Below are 18,230 nucleotides of genomic sequence, written 5' to 3' on the forward strand. Positions count from 1 at the left end.
CTGACAGACACACACACACACACTCTGACAGACACACACTCACACACAATCTCTTTGACAGACACACACACTGACACACACACACTCTGACAGACACACACACACTACCAGAAACGGCGCCGGGAGTTCCGCTCACCATCGTAGGTATGTTGGAGTCATCGGGGGCTGCGGGCGACATCGGGAGCTTGCGGGAGACATCGGAGGTTTGAGGGGGCCTGCTGCGGCTTGCGGGAGACATCGGAGGTTTCAGGGGGCCTGCGGGGGCATACGGCGGCCAATGGGGGTATGCAGGGGCCTGCGGCGGCAATTGGGGGTAAGCGGGGGCCATTGGGATGTATGCGGGGGCCATTGGGGATATGCGGGGGCCATTGGGGATATGCGGGGGCCATTGGTGGTAAGCGGGGGGCATTGGAAGGTATGCGGGGGCCATTGGGGATATGCGGAGGCCTGCGGAGGCACTCTCTGGCTGCTACGGGGAGGAGAAACGTGCTCAAAGAGGCGGGGGAGGAGGGAGGGCACTGCTCAGGGAGCCGGCTTTTTTTTCCCCCTCCAGCGCGAGCGGGGGAAATTAAACAGCAGCGCGAGCAGGGAATATTTTTAAAAAAAACCCACTGTGCTGCTTGGGCCAATAGGAGCTCGCCACGGTGTTAAATCCACTCGCCCGGGGCGTGCAGATGTATAGGTTTGTCGAACACTGCTAATAGCAATAGTATGCTTAAAGGGGCAGTCCAATAGAGTGGGTCAAAAATACATGTTATGCAACCTATCCGTGTAATCTGCTACCATAGAAAGGTTTAATCATCCTTAAAGTAAGTTTTACTTAGTTGTATCTTGTAAAAAATAAAATGAATCTTTGTAATTTTTCCAGCAACACTGAATCAGCACTGAATAGCTACCAATGTTTTATCTGTTTGATTAATGATTATATAACTACATTACAAACAGAGCTAAATTTATTGTGGCTTTGAGAATTCATAAGCAGTCTAATCATTCTAATACATTAGATAAAGGTGCTAATTTAATAAAGTGGATAGTGCCAATTAGGTGCTAGAGTATCACACAAACTCCCATTGACTTGAATAGGACTGTGACTGTGCTGTTGTGCTGAATTGGCACCATTGCACTTTATTGAATGACCTAGAGGCTTGCGCACCCGCACCTACGCGAACACACTTGCACGTGACGCACACTTTTTGTGTGTACAGTCCGTGCTGCCGGGAGCGACAGGTTTGCAGTGTGTGTGTGTGTGTTTGTATACGTACATGTAGATTGTGTTATTTATTCTATATTTTTTAAATAAAGACGTTGAGAATAAATTATTTATTAACACTGTACACACAAACACACACATACATACATACATTACAGCGGCGGTAAACCTCTTTATTAATTTGGTGGCTCTTCTCTGCGCACTCAAGTTCCAAAAACTGGAACAACCTACCAGAGACTCTCATATCCACCACCAGCTTAAGTTCTTTCAAATCTAAGGCTGTCTCACACTTTAATCTGGTCTGTAACTGTTTCATACGCTCATAATATATATTTTCTTTAACTGTGCATGCAATGTCTTGTATATAATGTATACCCTGTTCATTTATGTAACTGTATTTGTAACCATGTATTATTTTGTTTTACTCTGTGCCCAGGACATACTTGAAAACGAGAGGTAACTCTCAATGTATTACTTCCTGGTAAAATATTTTATAAATAAATAATAATGTCTTTTCTATGGAGTGGTGTCCAAAATTGTACTCCATATTCAAGGTGTGGTCTTACTAATGCTTTGTAATGGGGCATATTTATGTTTACGTCCCTTCCATCCATTGCCTGTTTTTTTGGTTAAAAATTTTTTATTAGGCATTAATACAGTTCACATAGTTACAGAAATATTTTGGCCTAATACAAGATTTTTTCATTTTGTTGGTGTTGTCAGGCAAAGTCTCAACGCTCCCCCGACCCTTCATCTTGGGTCCACAGGGGTAGCGTGAGTGTAGAAACAGAAAAAAGGGAGGGGGGTGGAAAGAGAGGGGGGGCCGGGACCTCCATCCTCCTCAGTTTCCATTGTTGGAGTCCCTGTTCTATCCCGACTCCTCTCTTGCTCCCTTGAGGTGTTTTAGGGTTATTGTACCGTTTGGGTCAGCCATGGCTCCCATATCTTGTAAAAAGAAGCCGTGGTCCTTTTCAGAAAGGCTGATAGTTTCTCCATTTCCATCACCTCTTGTATCCTTTTTTTTACCGTTTGCTTAGATGGGGGAGACATCTTCTTCCAGGAGGCAGCCACCGCACATCTGGCCGCCGTGAGAATGAAGGAGACTAATTTTCCTGTTGGTCGGTCAAGTGTCTCTAATGGCCTGGCCAACAGGTAGGTCAGCGGGTCAATGGGTATTATGAGGTCCGTGACATCTTTTATTAAATTTTGTATGGTTTCCCAGTATTTCTGAAATTCCCGACACGACCACCAGATATGGGCCATGTCCCCCTTTTGACCGCAACCTCTCCAGCATAGATCGGAGGCCAGGGGGTAGATTTGATTTATTCTAACTGGGGTAAGATACCAGGAAACAATATTTTGAATATATTTTCTTTGATTGAGGTACTTATAGAGGTTCCTGAGGCTTTTTCCCAAATACTTTCCCAATCCTCTCGGTCTATAACTATATTCAATTCTGCTGCCCAATGTAGCATGTAATCGTGGGTGGGGGCGTCTGTTGCCCTCTCCAGTTCTGCATAAATTTGTGTTATAAGACCTTTTTGGTGGGCTGTTTCCTTACATAGCGGCTCAAAACTAGTGAAAGGGGGAAATTCCACGGTTGGGGATAATGATTGAATAAAGTGTCGAATTTGTAGGTACTTGAAGACGTTCAGACCTACTATTTCATATTTGGTTTGTAAGCTTTGATAACTCAGGAACTGCCCAAAACTTTGGAGGTCGGCAACCGCTCTAATATTTTTTGCTTTAAATTGATCTAATTGTCTGGGCTCACAGCCAGGTGGGAATTTCGGATTTTTAAGAATTGGTGTAAATTGGGAATGAGGTGCCGTGAGCTTGAATTTGAGTTTGCATTTCGTCCAGGTCTCCCATGTATGTCTCATTGGACCTAATTTGAGTTTACTATTCTGCATATCTTCCCTGCTCAGGGACCAAAGGCATGCTGGCAGTGAAGGCGTCCCAGCATATTGCGTTTCTAGGTCTAGCCAGCAATATTGGCTTGGGTTTGCGTTCCAGACTACTACCTGTCGCAGCTGGGTGGCTTGGAAGTATCTTGTAATGTCTGGGACCCCAAGTCCTCCTCTCCCCCTTGAGGCCAGTAAGACTGTTCTGGCGATTCTGGGTTTTTTACCCTGCCAAATAAATTGGAAAATTAGTTTTTGGATGTTCTTTAATTCTGAGCCAGGGATGTGGACCGGGAGAGTCTGGAAGTGGTATAGCAATCTAGGGAGTATGTTCATTTTTACCGAGATCATTCTCCCGATCCATGATATTTGGTATCCTCCCCATTTATCTAGGTCTTGTCTGATTTTCCGAAATAGGGCCGGGTAATTATGTTGGTATAGAGATTGATAGTTCCTCGATATCTTGACTCCCAAATATTTGATACAGGAGGAGCTCCATCGGTAGTTAAAATTTAGTTTTAGGAGTTTCACCTCTGGCTCTGGCAGGCTTAAATTCAGAGCTTCGGATTTGTCACTATTGATTTTGTATCCTGAGATTCTTCCGAAGTCTAGGAGTTCTTTTTGGAGGTTGGGGAGGGAAATTTGGGGTTTGGAAAGAGTTAAGATGACATCATCTGCGAATAGGGATATTTTATGTTGCTTGTACCCAATTTCTATTCCTTGGATGTCTACATTGGTTCGAATTGCAGATGCCAGGGGTTCTATGGTTAGTGCAAAGAGGAGAGGGGACAGGGGGCACCCCTGTCGAGTACCGTTTGTGATCTCGAATCTCTGATTGCCCCCTGGTAATTTTACAATTGCTGACGGGTTCTGGTAGAGTCTACAGACCCCTTCTAGGTATGCGTCTTTGAAGCCAAATTTACGCATAGCCAATCTATTCTATCGAACGCCTTCTCTGCGTCTAGGCTCAAGAGTAGTGCTTTGGTTCCTGTGAGGTGGACATGACCAATAATATTGATTATCTTACGAGTGTTGTCTGATGCTTGCCTGCCCGCGACAAATCCTACTTGATCAATGTTTATTAGTCTCGGTAAGATGGGGTTTAATCTATTTGCAAGTATTTTACTATATAATTTAAGGTCGTGTTGAGAAGAGAGATTGGACGATAGCTTCCACATTGCATCGGGTCTCTGCCTTCCTTGTGTATAATGGCTAGGTTAGCAAGGGACATTGAAGAGGGGATTTGGTTCCCTTCCATAAAATGGTTAAACGTTTTTAGGAGATGCGTGGATAGTGTGGGCAAGAATCTCTTGTAATAGACATTGGTGAAACCGTCAGGGCCAGGTGACTTAGAGAGTTTTAACGCTTTGACCGCCTCTTCCAGTTCCTCTTTTGAAATCTCAGCGTTGAGGACTGTGTTTTCCTCCTCCGTCAATGTAGGGAGGTGACATTTGTCTAAATATTGTTTTATAGATTCGGTTGCTATCGGTTCAGGTCGGCCATTTTTGGATCTTAGGTTATGTAGCTCGGTATAATATTTAGTAAACTCTGCTGCTATTTTGTTATCGCTGTATTGTATCTCACCAGATCAATTCTTGATCGCCGTTATTTGGGATCTCTTTTGTATTCCTCTCAGTCTGCTAGCCAAAAGCCTGTCGGCCTTGTAACCCTTATCATAGTATTGTTGATTGGTCCATTTGAGGGCCTTCTCAACGTCTTCTAGCTGGGCTTGTCTAAGTTTTATTCTGGCTGCTGTTAGAGCTTTATATATATTTTTTGATGAGTTAGCTTTATGGGTTTGTTCTATTGTCCTAATGTTATCTGTAAGTTCTCTGATTATCGTTTGTCTGACTTTTTTCCTATGGGATGCGATAGAGATGAATTTCCCTCTAATTGCTGCCTTATGGGCTTCCCATAGGATTGCCGGGGAGGAAACTGATCCTGCATTAAAAAAGAAGTAGTCCTTAAGTGAGGTTCTAATCTCGCTTTCTATCTCAGGATGGTTCAGCAGAGAGTCATTTAGTCTCCAAGAATAAGCTGTTGTTTTTTCGAAAGGGACTGACAGGGTCAAGGTGATTGGGGCATGGTCGGACCAAGTGATCAGGCCAATGTCCGAGCCAGTGGACGCCTCCAACACATTTTTGGTTACCAGAAAGTAGTCTATTCGGGAATAGGTCTGGTGAGGTGCTGAGTAGAAGGTGTAGTCTCTCTGGCCCTGGTGCTGGGATCTCCACATGTCTACCAACGAGAACTCGCTTAGTATTCCCCTGAACCTTTTCTCTATGATCTGGGAGTGGGTTGTACGGGGGTGACCCAGTACGGTCGATCTGTCCTCGGTGGGTTTAAGACCATATTTAGGTCTCCCCTCACTAGCATCGATGACAGGTATCCCGGGTCAACACCCTCGAGAACAGTTTTTAGAAATTCCGTTTGATTCTCGTTAGGGGCGTATACATTAACCAGAGCGATTGCCGAGCCGCCAGAGGCTGTATACCACTAGAAATCTACCCTCTGGGTACATTGTTGTTTTGACGTGATTAAATGGGGTGCCTTGTCTGATTAGGATAGCCACTCCCCTTTTTTTACTACTAAATGATGCGAAAAAGCACATTGGGAATACTTTTTTTAATAAATTTGGGGGGGTCTTGTGATGTGAAGTTGGTCTCCTGTAGGAATATGATGTCTCCCCCTGATTTTTTCATGTCCTGGAGGGCCAGTCTCCTTTTCCTATTATTTTGTAGGCCTTTAACATTTAGCGACAGTATTTTAATTGGGGCTGTGGATGTCATTGTGATTTTTTATGGTTCGAGGCCTTAGGATCCCTCCTTTCCCACTAGGGGGGGATCTTGCTTTTGTGTCTTAGGGTCTCACAGTGCCTTAGCGCACATGTAGGATAGGCCCTTTTTCCAGGCGAGGTATACAGGGTGTACCAGGGAGGGGGGAGGGGAGGAGAGGGGGGAAGGGGAGGGAGGGATAAAGATCTGCTGGGACAGGGTCAGCAGATAGAAGGTAGATATGATTAGGTCCCTTCTAGGTCCTAATGTAATGTTGCCAGGTCCTTGGGCGACCGGCATTTGGGCTAGAGTGCCCTTCTGGGGTGGTTCCGGTTCCGACGACCGGTGGGCAACAGAGGGGTCCAGACCCTTAGTTGCTTATGTTTAGCACTTTCCCCCCTCTGTTTCCTTGCTTTGGTTCGTTTCTCTGCTATAGTATTTTTGAAAAAGAGCGGAAGCAAGGGGGAGAGAGGGGGGGGGAGAGGGGCAAGGATTATGGAAAGGGGGGGGGGACAGGATTTTTAGATTGGAATCCGTTTCATATTTGGGTGATGCTCCGCAGTATATAACAACACTCAATACCAACATTTACTTTATCACATGAAATTAACAATGTATCAGAGTTGCTTAGCATGGTAATGGGGTAAGCCTCAGTTGGGGTGGAGTGGCATGAGAGCCAGGATCTTGAGGGCCTGCGCTGATCATGTCCACTCCCCTTGGGGTTCGCCCTGTTATGGTCTCCTAAGAGTACCGTGTCTCTTCTACTGGAGGGGGAGATGAGGGGGGGACTGTGTGGTGAGGGGAGGGGGAAAGTGGAGATGGGGAGGGGGAGGGGGGAGGATGTGGGGGGGGAGGGGAGGGGAGCGGGGGGGGGAGGAGGGGGGTGTTGTTGATGGTACATTGTTTTATAGTACACAGTGACATTTAGCAATAGTACATCATTAAACTTGAAATGAGTGCTCAAGCACAGTGATTACCAACATCTTGGGAGCTTATTTTGAAGATAAACATAGCAGTTTATGTATTACAGTGTTCCTTGGTATTCTCTTATATGTCAACATGTGTGAATACAGTCACTCTGCGTCAGCCGTCACTTGAAATGGGTATGGCTATAGATGTATGTACAAGCATATTAGCCTAACCTGAGAGCTTTGAATTAGCATGCATCGGGGTTTGTTCCGGGAGGTCCTGTTAACCTGGGGTGGGGGGGAGGTGGAGGGAGGGGGGTTGAGGGGAGGGGGGGTAGGGAGGGGGGGTGTTGTTGGTGCTGGGAAGTGGGTTCAGAGTCTTGCATCGTTATCCTGGCGATGCTCCAATACTTTGTTTTATATTTCACTGTGACATTTAACCATATTACAAACTTAAACTTGCATTGAGTACACAGCCACAGTGATTACCAACATCTTTAGGGCTCACTTTGGAAATAAACATAACAGCTTGTACCTTACAGTGTTCCAAGGTAGCCTCTTATGCGTCTACATGAGATTGTTCATTCCCTTTATATCCTCCGTCACTCGAAGTGGGTATAGTTATAGATGTGCATACAGGAATTTTAACCTTGCCCGAGGGCTTTGAACTATTATATATCTTTTTTTTTGGGGGGGGGGTCTTATTAACCTGCAGGGGGGGGGGGGGGAAGGGATATCAGGTTCCCCTTCGTCCTTCTGTCATACATCTAACACGGTATTTAGTGGTGCATAGTAACATTCAACAATTGTTTAACATTCAACAATCAACATTCTGCGTGTACTAGACTGCCTTGATATCTGACCTCCCTCAGGCGTTCTGTGGGCTAAGCATTACTGCGCCTTCAGAGTTCAGATGCTTCCTCCGCTATGGCGGCGTGTTAGACTTCAACCCTTCAGCAAGCGACTAGTATGCTACTTTAAACTTAGCAGCAAGGGTATGCATTGGAACAACGGGGGGGAGTGGGGGGCGGGTTGTCTAGGGGGGTAGGAGGGGGGGGAAATCCGGGTACAGAGCCCGGGGGGGGGGAGGGGAGGGGGGAAGGGGAACATATACAACATTTGGCATGGAGGAATTTACATTGAAGAACGTTGAACTTTATACATTAATCGCAGTCTTTATATTTATGAGTCTGTGGCTTGTATTTAGTCAAGCGGCTCTTTGCATTTCGCCGGTTTGTGCTAGCCAGTCCCGGATTACTGCGTTACAACCCCGTGGGCCGTGTTGCATGGTGGGGGCGTTTGTACTCATGGTTACCGGCGTGTCCAGTGCTCTACCTGGGGGGGGGTTATGGTATGAGGCCTTGCTTAGCGGACTTGGCTCATGCGGTTCCTGCGTTTGTGAGCCCTCTCCACCCTCCCCATAAATAGAGGCGAATTAGGAAGGAACGGGCAAGATGTGAACTCCATTTCTCGTTGCCCATGCGGCACTCGGTTCCGCCGTCCCTCTTGCCGGATCAGGCCGTAAGCTTGCGTCTTCCAGGATCGTCTACTCCTCTTCAGCAGCGTCGGGGCCTCGGGGGCCGCCCGTGGCGTGGATGTCAGCAGCTGTTGATGGCGAGGTAGGATGTAGAGTGTCGAGGTGGGGTTGCCCTTTTCGGCCGCGTATCTGGATACTCTGTGTTCTGGCGCCTTATGTTAGGTATTCTAGCCACCATTGGGTCGTGATGTACAATTTCTCACGGGATCCCGGGTTACTTGGAGTGACAGGGTTGCACTTTAGGACAATTAACTGGGTAACTGGGTAGGCACAGCAAACTGGGTGCAGGGGTTAACTTGGGTGTCCGGCCTCTGGCTCTTTTATTTGGCCCGTATCTGTTTTTTACCTGCCAGTCTCTCGGATGCTCTGACCGGAGGGTCCACTGTGTCCGGCCTTTGGGATCTGGAGGGGCCTGTGCTCCAATCTGCAGGTGGGTTCAGTCCCAGCGCCTTTGCAAATTGTATCATATCTTCTGGATGCCTGATTGTGAGGTATTTGCCATTCTTTTGCACAAGGAGCTTAAACGGAAATCCCCATTTGTATTTAATCTCATTGTCACGGAGCAGCGTGGTCAGCGGCTTCATTTCTTTACGTCGGTTTACCGTGACTTTGGATAAGTCGTTGTATATTTGAAGGGGGTCGCCATTGAACTTGACAGGCTCTTGTGCTCGGCAGGCCTCCATTATTTGCTCCTTTATAGAATATCTGTGGATGCGGACAATGACATCCCTGGACCGGTTAGGATCTTCAGACCGCGGTCCCAGAGCACGGTGGGCTCTATCCATCTCCAGGTCTTTATGGTTAAGATCTCCACATATCGAGGTGAAAAAGTCTAGGAGATAAGATTTTATCTTACCAGGAGGAACCGTTTCCGGTATGCCGCTGATTCTTATGTTCTGACGTCTGTTGCGGTTCTCCTGGTCTTCTAAACTGTCCCTCAAACTGCTCACCTCTGCTCCCAGACGATAGATCTCGTTCGCCGCCGCCTCCTCCTGGGACTGCAGGGTGTCGGCCATTTTAGTTTCTAAGGCCGTGGTGCGCTCTGTGAGGCCCGTTATGTCCTGTTTTAGTTCAGTGACAGCGGCCCGCAAATCTGCCTGCAGCGAGGCATGAAGTTTGTCTAGCATGGAAGTCTCTGGTAAGCCCTTCTTCTGGTGGCGGGGGCATTTCGTTGCGGCCTCGTTCCGTTGCTGCCTGTTTGGTCCCGCGTGCGCTGGTGGAGCCGGCGTCATCTTGGTTTTTTGAAACAGCCTCTGAGCTCCGTTGCGAGGGAGAGAAGAATCTTGTGACTCCCTGAGCCGTTTGGGCTTTCGGTCTGCCCGTCATTTCTGCTGCGGATGTTGCCTGCAAGGTATTTTATTGATTTTGCTAAAAAAAAATTGGGGGGGGGGGAAGCGTTTATATCGCTGGTATTATACAAGGGTCTGTGGAGCTCCTCTCCTACACGATCCGGCGTCCTGGACACGCCCCCTCCATTGCCTGTTTAATGCAAGATAAGATCTTGTTTGTCTTTGCAGCTACTGCATGGCTTTGGGCACTATTGCTAAGCCTGGTGTCTTCTAGCACTCCTAAATCCTTCTCCATCAAGGATTACCCCAATTTATCCCCATTTAATTTGTAAGTCGTTTACTGTTTAGTCTTGCTTCCCAAATGCATAACCTTACATTTATCTGTTTTAAACCTCATCTGCTATAGTTTTTTTCCTATTAATATTTCATGCTATATGTCTTCTTTGTATGCTATGTATTGCAGTTTGAATTTCTTGTTGAAGAGAAGCTGAGGCCTTGCAGTTTCTAGACATTTGCACATTGATTCCTGTCCAATTTGCTAGAAGTCATTGCACAGTCTGCAGCTGCTTTTTTTTGTAACGAAAGACATGCATGCTTTCGACTGATAGACACTTGTCTTGCCTGTTTAATTTATGAACTATAAATATTCTTTGACTGCGTCATAACATTATTTCCAACTGAAGATCATCTCCCAATTAGATTTCTATATATACTAACATGCTTATTTTAGTGACACTTCACAAAATGTTGAGATAATTTGGCAATGTTGAGATGACTGAAATTCATTGGCTTGTAATTGTGTGGGATGAATGTAATGTTATGAATGTATTTATAGATATGACATTACCAATCTTCTTTTCTAAGATGGGGCATTGAATCATCGGAAGGAGGTTTTTATATATGTCATTGTGACGGTAGGGCTAGATTTGGCTGCTTTTAAATAAAAGTTAAACCCGCCATTATCCCTACCTGTCAATAATATGATGTAGTTATGTATGTATGAACAGGTAAAAGTGATTAAATTGGCGCAAACAACTTACAAGTGATCACTATTTATAAAGTAAATATTAGATAAGCACTGTTAAATATACTGAAGTGCACGTGAAAATATATACTAATAAATGGTGATAGTCTAATATAAATATAAAGCCGTGACTCCCTGCTCAAACCCTCTGGTGGGGCCTGTCTTCACCGGTCCCAAAACGTAGAGATATGTTCACACAATCAGGGGGAGCATGTATGGAGGAAAGACAACACAAACAATCTAAGTGCAGGTGTATTGCAATGCTGGATAAATGTCAGCACTTATCTTGACTCTATATTCAGCCTACTCACAGGATGCAAGATGTTTAAAGGCAGTTCCAGAAAAAGCTGTGGCAGTCAATCCTCCTCAGTAGGTCAGGTGTGAATCAAACATCATCCACAATGCTCAGAAGAGATGACCCCAGCAGTGAGAGATAAGAAATAGCTCCATAGCACAGATCAGTCAGATATAAAAAAAAAAAAGTGTGTGTGTGTGCCGAGCACGCGCATTTTAAGTGAAACATCTTTGTCTTTTGTCACAGAAATTGTATTTATGAGTAATGGTGATGTTTTTAATTAAAAATCAAAACACAATTTCAGTTCCAAAAGTAAAGAATTTGACCGCGTGTTATAGCAATTTGCACATCTATATTTATAGTAACTGAATTCCTTGTGTCTGTAAGTCAGTGTGTGTTTCTCTCTCTCTCTGTGTGTATGGTGTGTGTCTCTCTCTCTGTGGTGCATCTCCTGTGTGCTCAATGGTAAAGGGGTACTCCCACTGTACGCATTTCGCCCCAATCAAGGTAACGGCTTCATCAGGAGTATATGTATGTACAGTTTATTATATCAGTCCTATATATGTTACTCTTAAAGGATGTAAAACAGTGATGTATAGTTTGGTTCAAGAGTGGGGACCTGAAGGGGTTAACTTTCTTTTGTAAACAGAGCTGTAATCACATCAGAATTTGGTATTGTAGGCCTGGACACTGATGGGATTAGGCCCATTGTTGAGGAACCAGGGAGAGGTCGACCACCTGCCGAGTGCATTTGCTCTGCAAGAAAGCGGTAAACCCTGGGGCTGTATTGTTTGTCTGTGGAAGGGGATTGTATCAGCATTGTCCTTGCCCACCTTCAACCCCAGTAATCTCATCAACCGGGTCTAGGGCCATGTGCAGAGACCAGGGATATTGTTCCTATCCAGACTAGCTGGCATCTCCCTGATTTGGACAGGGGTATAAATATGTCTTCACCCTAGCCTAAAGTGAGTCATTCTGGACTGGATATTCTTGGTGCAGGCTGTGTGCTGACAGGGGACTGACAGAGTCCCTATAAAGGAATCACTGACGGAATCAGCGGAAGGGAACTGAGGAGACCCTGTGCAGGGGTCTGGAGTATCCATTGTTGCTACTGTTTGGTGTGAAACATCAGGGAATTTAAAACTGCTAGCTAGCGGAGAGCAAAGCAGTGCTGCCCAAACTACAGGGGACAGCGGCGCAAGTTGGAAATGCGTATTGGGGTAACCTTCTGGAAAATGGGGCAAGCACAGCTGGAAAAAAAGTATCCTTGCAACAAATTCATTTAGCTCCGTTAGCGTGATGTTAACCTAACTTAATGTCCATTAATAATAACGTACTATTCACTAAAGCAAATTGTGACTTTAACCAGGATTTACTTGTAAAAAAAAAATTGGCGTTCTGTTATTCTAAATAATATGCAAATGAGCCTAAATTATATTCATCACACAAGCGATGTTAAGGTTAACCCAAGTTATACCTATTGTTTCTCAGACGTTGCTTCCATCCAGACCCTGGAATACGGCTTTTGCTTGAGATACAGAGGGAGATGGGGAGGAGGAGAGGAAAACACCAATTTAGGAGATTGCCCAGTCAATTCTATACGTCCAAATAGATTAATCTATACTCCATGTGGTGAGATACCTGAGGTATCTCTCTTACCACATCTCCTTCACTAAAGCCTTTGGCATAATCCCTAGATGTGAGCAACACCACGATTTATTTCATGATGTGAGATTTTGTTATGTGTAAACTATTCTAATAATATCAATTATGGCCATTATCTTTTTAATATAATTACCTTCTTGGATACAGCGTTGACTCCAGGGGAAAAAAGTGATGCCGAAGTACATATTTTGATATATCCCATTCTAAAATAAAAATCCTTGATACAATACGTTCACGCCTAAAAGATGTTTGAATAAGTATTTATTTTAGTGCAAAGGAATGCATTTGTCTCTTAATTCCCAGATCCATGTACAGTATGAAGCAATGTCTCAACAAACACTTTGAATACATTTGACTGTGTAATTTGTGTAATTTGAGACAAGCTGAAAAGCAGGGCAGCTCCAAAATTGTCGAATAAGTCGGAAATACAGAGGACATGTTTTTATGGCTGTAAAAGTAATAATTTTAGCTTTTCATTGCATACATACTGTAGTTATACCAATTGAGGCATAATCTCTACCAATAATGTACTAATATTCTTACATGTTCCCATGGTAGATTTTTCTATGACTCCTTCCTTAATACATTTAAACTGTAAGGTGACACAAGACATGATTGTTTGTCTGGCTTTGTGAATGTGTCTCGTGTCATTTGTATAAGACATTTTTTGGGGGGGGAAGGTGGGTGTTTTGTAAATTATATATTGTAGTTATGCTCATAAGCTAAATATAAAAGGTTTTTGTAACGTTTTAATAGGGAATATATAAAAAAAATGTTACTGAACAACATAATTTCCCCATTAGTACTTGGGTGTTACCAGCTTATAGACTATGTAAAAGTGTTTGACATGCATTCCATCTGGAACTTAATGGATACTGCAGCTCCAATAAAGATTTGCATCACAAGTAGTTTTGTAGTGCTTGGCATAATTTTTCATCACATGGCTGTTCTGTTGGCATGTAATTCCTTAATTACAGTATGCTTAAATACTTGAAGGTAATAAAGTACAGACCCGTTATCAACATGGTTTCCTGTGAATACTTCTCAATGACTATAAATAGGATATTTGTTCAAAGTTGAGGTCCTTATTCCCGGGGGTAATTAAGTTGAATCTTATATCCATTTGTATATGTTTAGTTATATAACCTTGTTGATTAACCATTTTATTGGGCGAGGAGAAAAGCGAGAAAATGTGTAATAAGTCAAAATTCTCAGGGTTGGCAACTAATGAGATTTTGAGACATGCTTTAACTGGCTTTTCATGTATATGATGGAACCATATGTTTCTCCAGCACGCTGTCTTATGTCAATCTATAATAATAAAATAGTCTGTCTGTCTGAGCCATAGCTCCAAGTCCATGAAACCTAGAAATCTGAAATGTTGTATGCTTTCTAAGGGGATACTAGGGGTGTGCACCTGATGGTTATTTTTTATTTTAGGATGGTCTTTTTTTTTTTTCCATCCTGGGTTTTAACTGTTCCACCTTTGGTTGCTCCCCCCTCTGGAAGGCTGCTGATTGCTCGGTTTATTGGCGCAAGGCCACAAATTTGCCCTTGCAAGGAGGTATGTGATAGGTTGCCACGCTGAGCTGGAGGCCTTCCGGACATTCCTTACGGGGGGAGCATACGCTTCAGAGATGGAGGTGTAAGAGAAGGAGGTGGAGAGGTAAGGGTGTAAGAGAGAGATGGGGGTGTAAGAATGAGGGGGAGTGAGACAGAGAAGGAGAGAAATACATGGGGGGAAGTTGAGTGGGAGAGGTGGGACAGGGTGGGGGTGTAAGAGTTTTTCTATTATCTTCAATGGAAAAGATGACTCGAGCACTGCAACCTGTGCGAAGACGGGTACTTTAGCTAGTTTACAATAAAGAATTATTATTAAGAAAAACAGGAAATTTGTTGAGAAATCTTGTTCTTTTGAGTCTTAAAATGCTCTTTGGGAAATTCTAATGTATCTTGCCAAATGGATGTTATATTTGTAAAAATGTTATTTCTTACTACAATAGTCTCTTCAAAAGTGTTATTTGCCACTTGATATTTGACATGAGAAAATAGAAGACCTTGCCAATACTGACATTTTTAAAGACCATTCTACTGATTAACCAGGACATTACTGAGCATATTTACTACGTTGTAAAACACAATTGATTTATACATTTATTTAATAAATCTAACATGTATTCTATAGGCCACATTACTGTAATACAGTTAGTAAAGTTTATATTAAAATCCAAAAGGAAACTACTTCAGGTAAACATATTTTCCATCTTTTTCTCAGTGACAAAGTATCTTACAGTAGCTCTTTTCTACTCCCATGATAGGTCAACGTTAATGAAATAATATCATTCTTATAGATTTGTCAAGTGGGATTACAAAAGCCAACAGCAAGGGCAGAATAGCAGTTGTGTGTATACATGTAGACAGAACATGAAACCGAGCAGTATCTCTCAATGTATTACTTACTGGTAAAACATTTTATAAATAAATAGTACAGTACTTATGGTCAGAAATTAAAAAGCAATAAAATGGATGAACACGCTAAATTTGTTAGTACTGGCTTAGTTGTGGTTAGTACAGGCAGGACTAAACAATGTCTCAAACAAAGATTCCTAGAACATCGAGGTAACATAATGAAAGGAGTTTTATGACTCCAAACATCTTAGAATAAAGCACAATATGGATCCTCAGGGATTAAAAATCATAGGCATCGAACATGTTACCATCGATGATAAAGGAGGTGACAGAATGATGGCTCTACGACAAAGAGAAACTTATTGGATTCATCAATTAGGGACAATGCCACCAAGAGGGCTAAATGAGGACATAGATCTTGCAGTGCAGCATTCCTATGAACTTCACTAACTTATTTTACACATTGGTTTTAGCGTCCCCATTTTTTGTCTCATAGTTTTGATATCACTAATTTTAAGATCCACTGAGTTTATTTTATGTTAATGCTGAAGAGTCTATTTATATTTATTTATTGTGTATTATATTGTATCATCTGGTAATTCATTATGCCATTACTGTTGATTGTAATACTGACAGCACTCCTAACATCATTTGGTATTACATCATGTTACAATTGTTCTTCCGAATATTAGCAGCCCTTCAAACATTATTTGGACAATTTTGGAATTAAACAATTTCACTATTAGCTCCCATTTTTATTACCTTACGAAGCCTTTCAAATATATTTATTAAAGACTCCATTATTTATTTTAGAATATTACTTTTATGCATAAATTAGTTATGATCCTATATATTTAATTTTTACTTCAGTCATATATACTATTATGGGCCAACAGGCTTTTACATGACGCTTATACTTGTACTGTACTATTACCAACAACAGTAATGATTGGTTAATATTCCAATTGTCCTCATTGGTGGACAGGAGTTAAGATAACACTATATATAGGAACACTAGTACCCTTAGAGACACTGTGCCCCTGATGAAGAGGAATCTATCTTCGAAATGCGTAGGGCTGTCTTCTAAGGCTGTCAAGTTTGAAGTCCCATTGGAGTACTCAAAGCCTGCTTGTGTCATCCAGTGGGGGAGTAAACACCAGCCTGAGTCCAACCCCCGATCGACGGCGTGAGTACACAATGCGTTGACGTCATGAGACGTGACGCGGAAGTGGGACTGCACCGGTTACCGAGGGAAGGTAACACAGACTGGAGGAGATCTCCCGGTAGGAGAACGAGGATACTGCGGTTGTTCCGGCGGATACTTCTCAACTGATCGTCTCACATATTTACGTGCCCTATACTAACTTACGTCTGTAAGTGATTTTTAACCGTTTTTTCTATCAAATTTAATCAACCTATCTATACTATGGGTTTTGCTTTTTCTTCTTTTTGTCTTTTTCTGTAGTTTCTATCTGGACCCAAGGGTTGGATCTGGTGAAGGAAGCAGCATTACCCATATACTTATTGGACACTATTCCATATATTTTTAAGCTGGACTCTGTTCAAATGTTATTGTGTTATTCCATAGGGGTATTATATCCTTCCACATTGTATATTTTGCACTTTGTATTATTATTCTGATAGGCAAGAGCGCTAGCTGAACTTATGTATTCTATATCATACATACCATAGGGGGTATTTGTACCCTTTACTACTCCAATACATATACTCTTTATAGGTTTTAAGTTTTATCAGCATTGAGTGTTTTTTATGTTTAGTACTGGCTTAAGAAAACTCAGTGATGCCCCATAAAAAAATTAAATAGTTTGTGATTTTTTTCCTTGCATTTAGGATGTCTATTTAAATTGTTATGCTACTCTACTGTCAGAACGCATGTAAGATGGAGCTTAAATTTGTGTGTGTGTGTGTGTGTGTGTGTGTGTGTGTGTGTGTGTATATCCATACATTATTATGTAATTATCTAATGCTGAAGAATGTATGTATTATATTCATTATATATATAATATATATATATATATATATATATATATATATATATACAGCGCGGGCTCCATTGTGTAAATGGTATAGGTTTTATTAACACAAGCTAAAATCAGTTCACTCATAGCAATGAGGTAGGACATGCGCATCGGACAGAGAGTTGTTCATTTGTCCAGAAGATACTAACATCCATACGAGAACGGATTTTAAAGAGGTGAATGTAAATAGTTATTTGCATGCCTCTATAGAGTAAACATCACCACAAATGGCTTGAAAATATTCCGGAGTCAGTTTTATAGAATTAAACGTAATTGTTCTTCAACAAAGGATTTTGTTCAACAAAGTCAACTTTTGATTAAGAAATTTCTCGACAAAGGATATAACAGAACTTCAGTGTTAAGGGCCTTTGATGAGGTAAAACAGGCCGATCGGGCCGTACTGCTGGGACAATTCAAAGCTAAATATCAAATGAGACAATTGAAAAAAGGTCATTTGGAGTCTGATCAAGATTATTATCCATGGTTCATTACCAAATATAATTCAGCTGCCTCTTCCATCAAAGGGATTCTCATCCGTCACTGGAAAATCCTTCAGAGTGACATAACATCGATATTGATCTGGGAGCTTTTCTCCAAAATTGATATTTATCTCCCCATTCTGCAAACTAGCTTCTAACTGGCTGCTCTGTTTAGGAAATGCATCTGAGATACATAGAATTGTGCTGGAGGACATAGGTGTATGTGATAGCTCTATCCCTATTATATGAACTGGAAGTTGTAATCCCCTTTATATATAAAATGCAAACGTATGTTACACTATTTTTCCATGTACACCATGTTGGTATAAATTGTTTAACACCTTTTTTTTCCTTGATTTTATTTAAAATATATTGTTTATTTTTATTATGATATTAAAACATTTTATTTATCTTTGTTATTATGAAGTGTCTCTTAATTATATTTCTACGTGTGATTATGTAAATCTGCTCATGAGAGAACTCATTGGTAGATGCTTCACTATTTTGATCCACGTGGTACCTATATCTAAAAAGTGAGCTAGATCACAACTGGGGAATTATTGACCTGTAAGCCTAACATCAATAGTGGGGAAGCTACTTGAAGGTTTAGTACTGGGATAATATTCAGGAATACCTAATGGAAAACAAACTTATTAGTAATAGTTAGCATGAATTTATGAAGGATGTTCATAAAAAG

At 42.2% G+C, this 18,230-nt stretch overlaps 1 protein-coding gene across 10 annotated transcripts in view; it reads left to right on the plus strand.

The window, feature by feature from the left end:
• The window catches only part of LHFPL3 (LHFPL tetraspan subfamily member 3), a 148,756-nt gene that overhangs the window by 58,833 nt on the left and 71,693 nt on the right, over window positions 1–18,230 (plus strand). The gene's annotated exons all lie outside the window — the stretch shown is intronic.

The sequence above is a fragment of the Ascaphus truei genome, chromosome 5, assembly GCF_040206685.1.
Source record: "Ascaphus truei isolate aAscTru1 chromosome 5, aAscTru1.hap1, whole genome shotgun sequence".
NCBI lineage: Eukaryota > Metazoa > Chordata > Amphibia > Anura > Ascaphidae > Ascaphus > Ascaphus truei.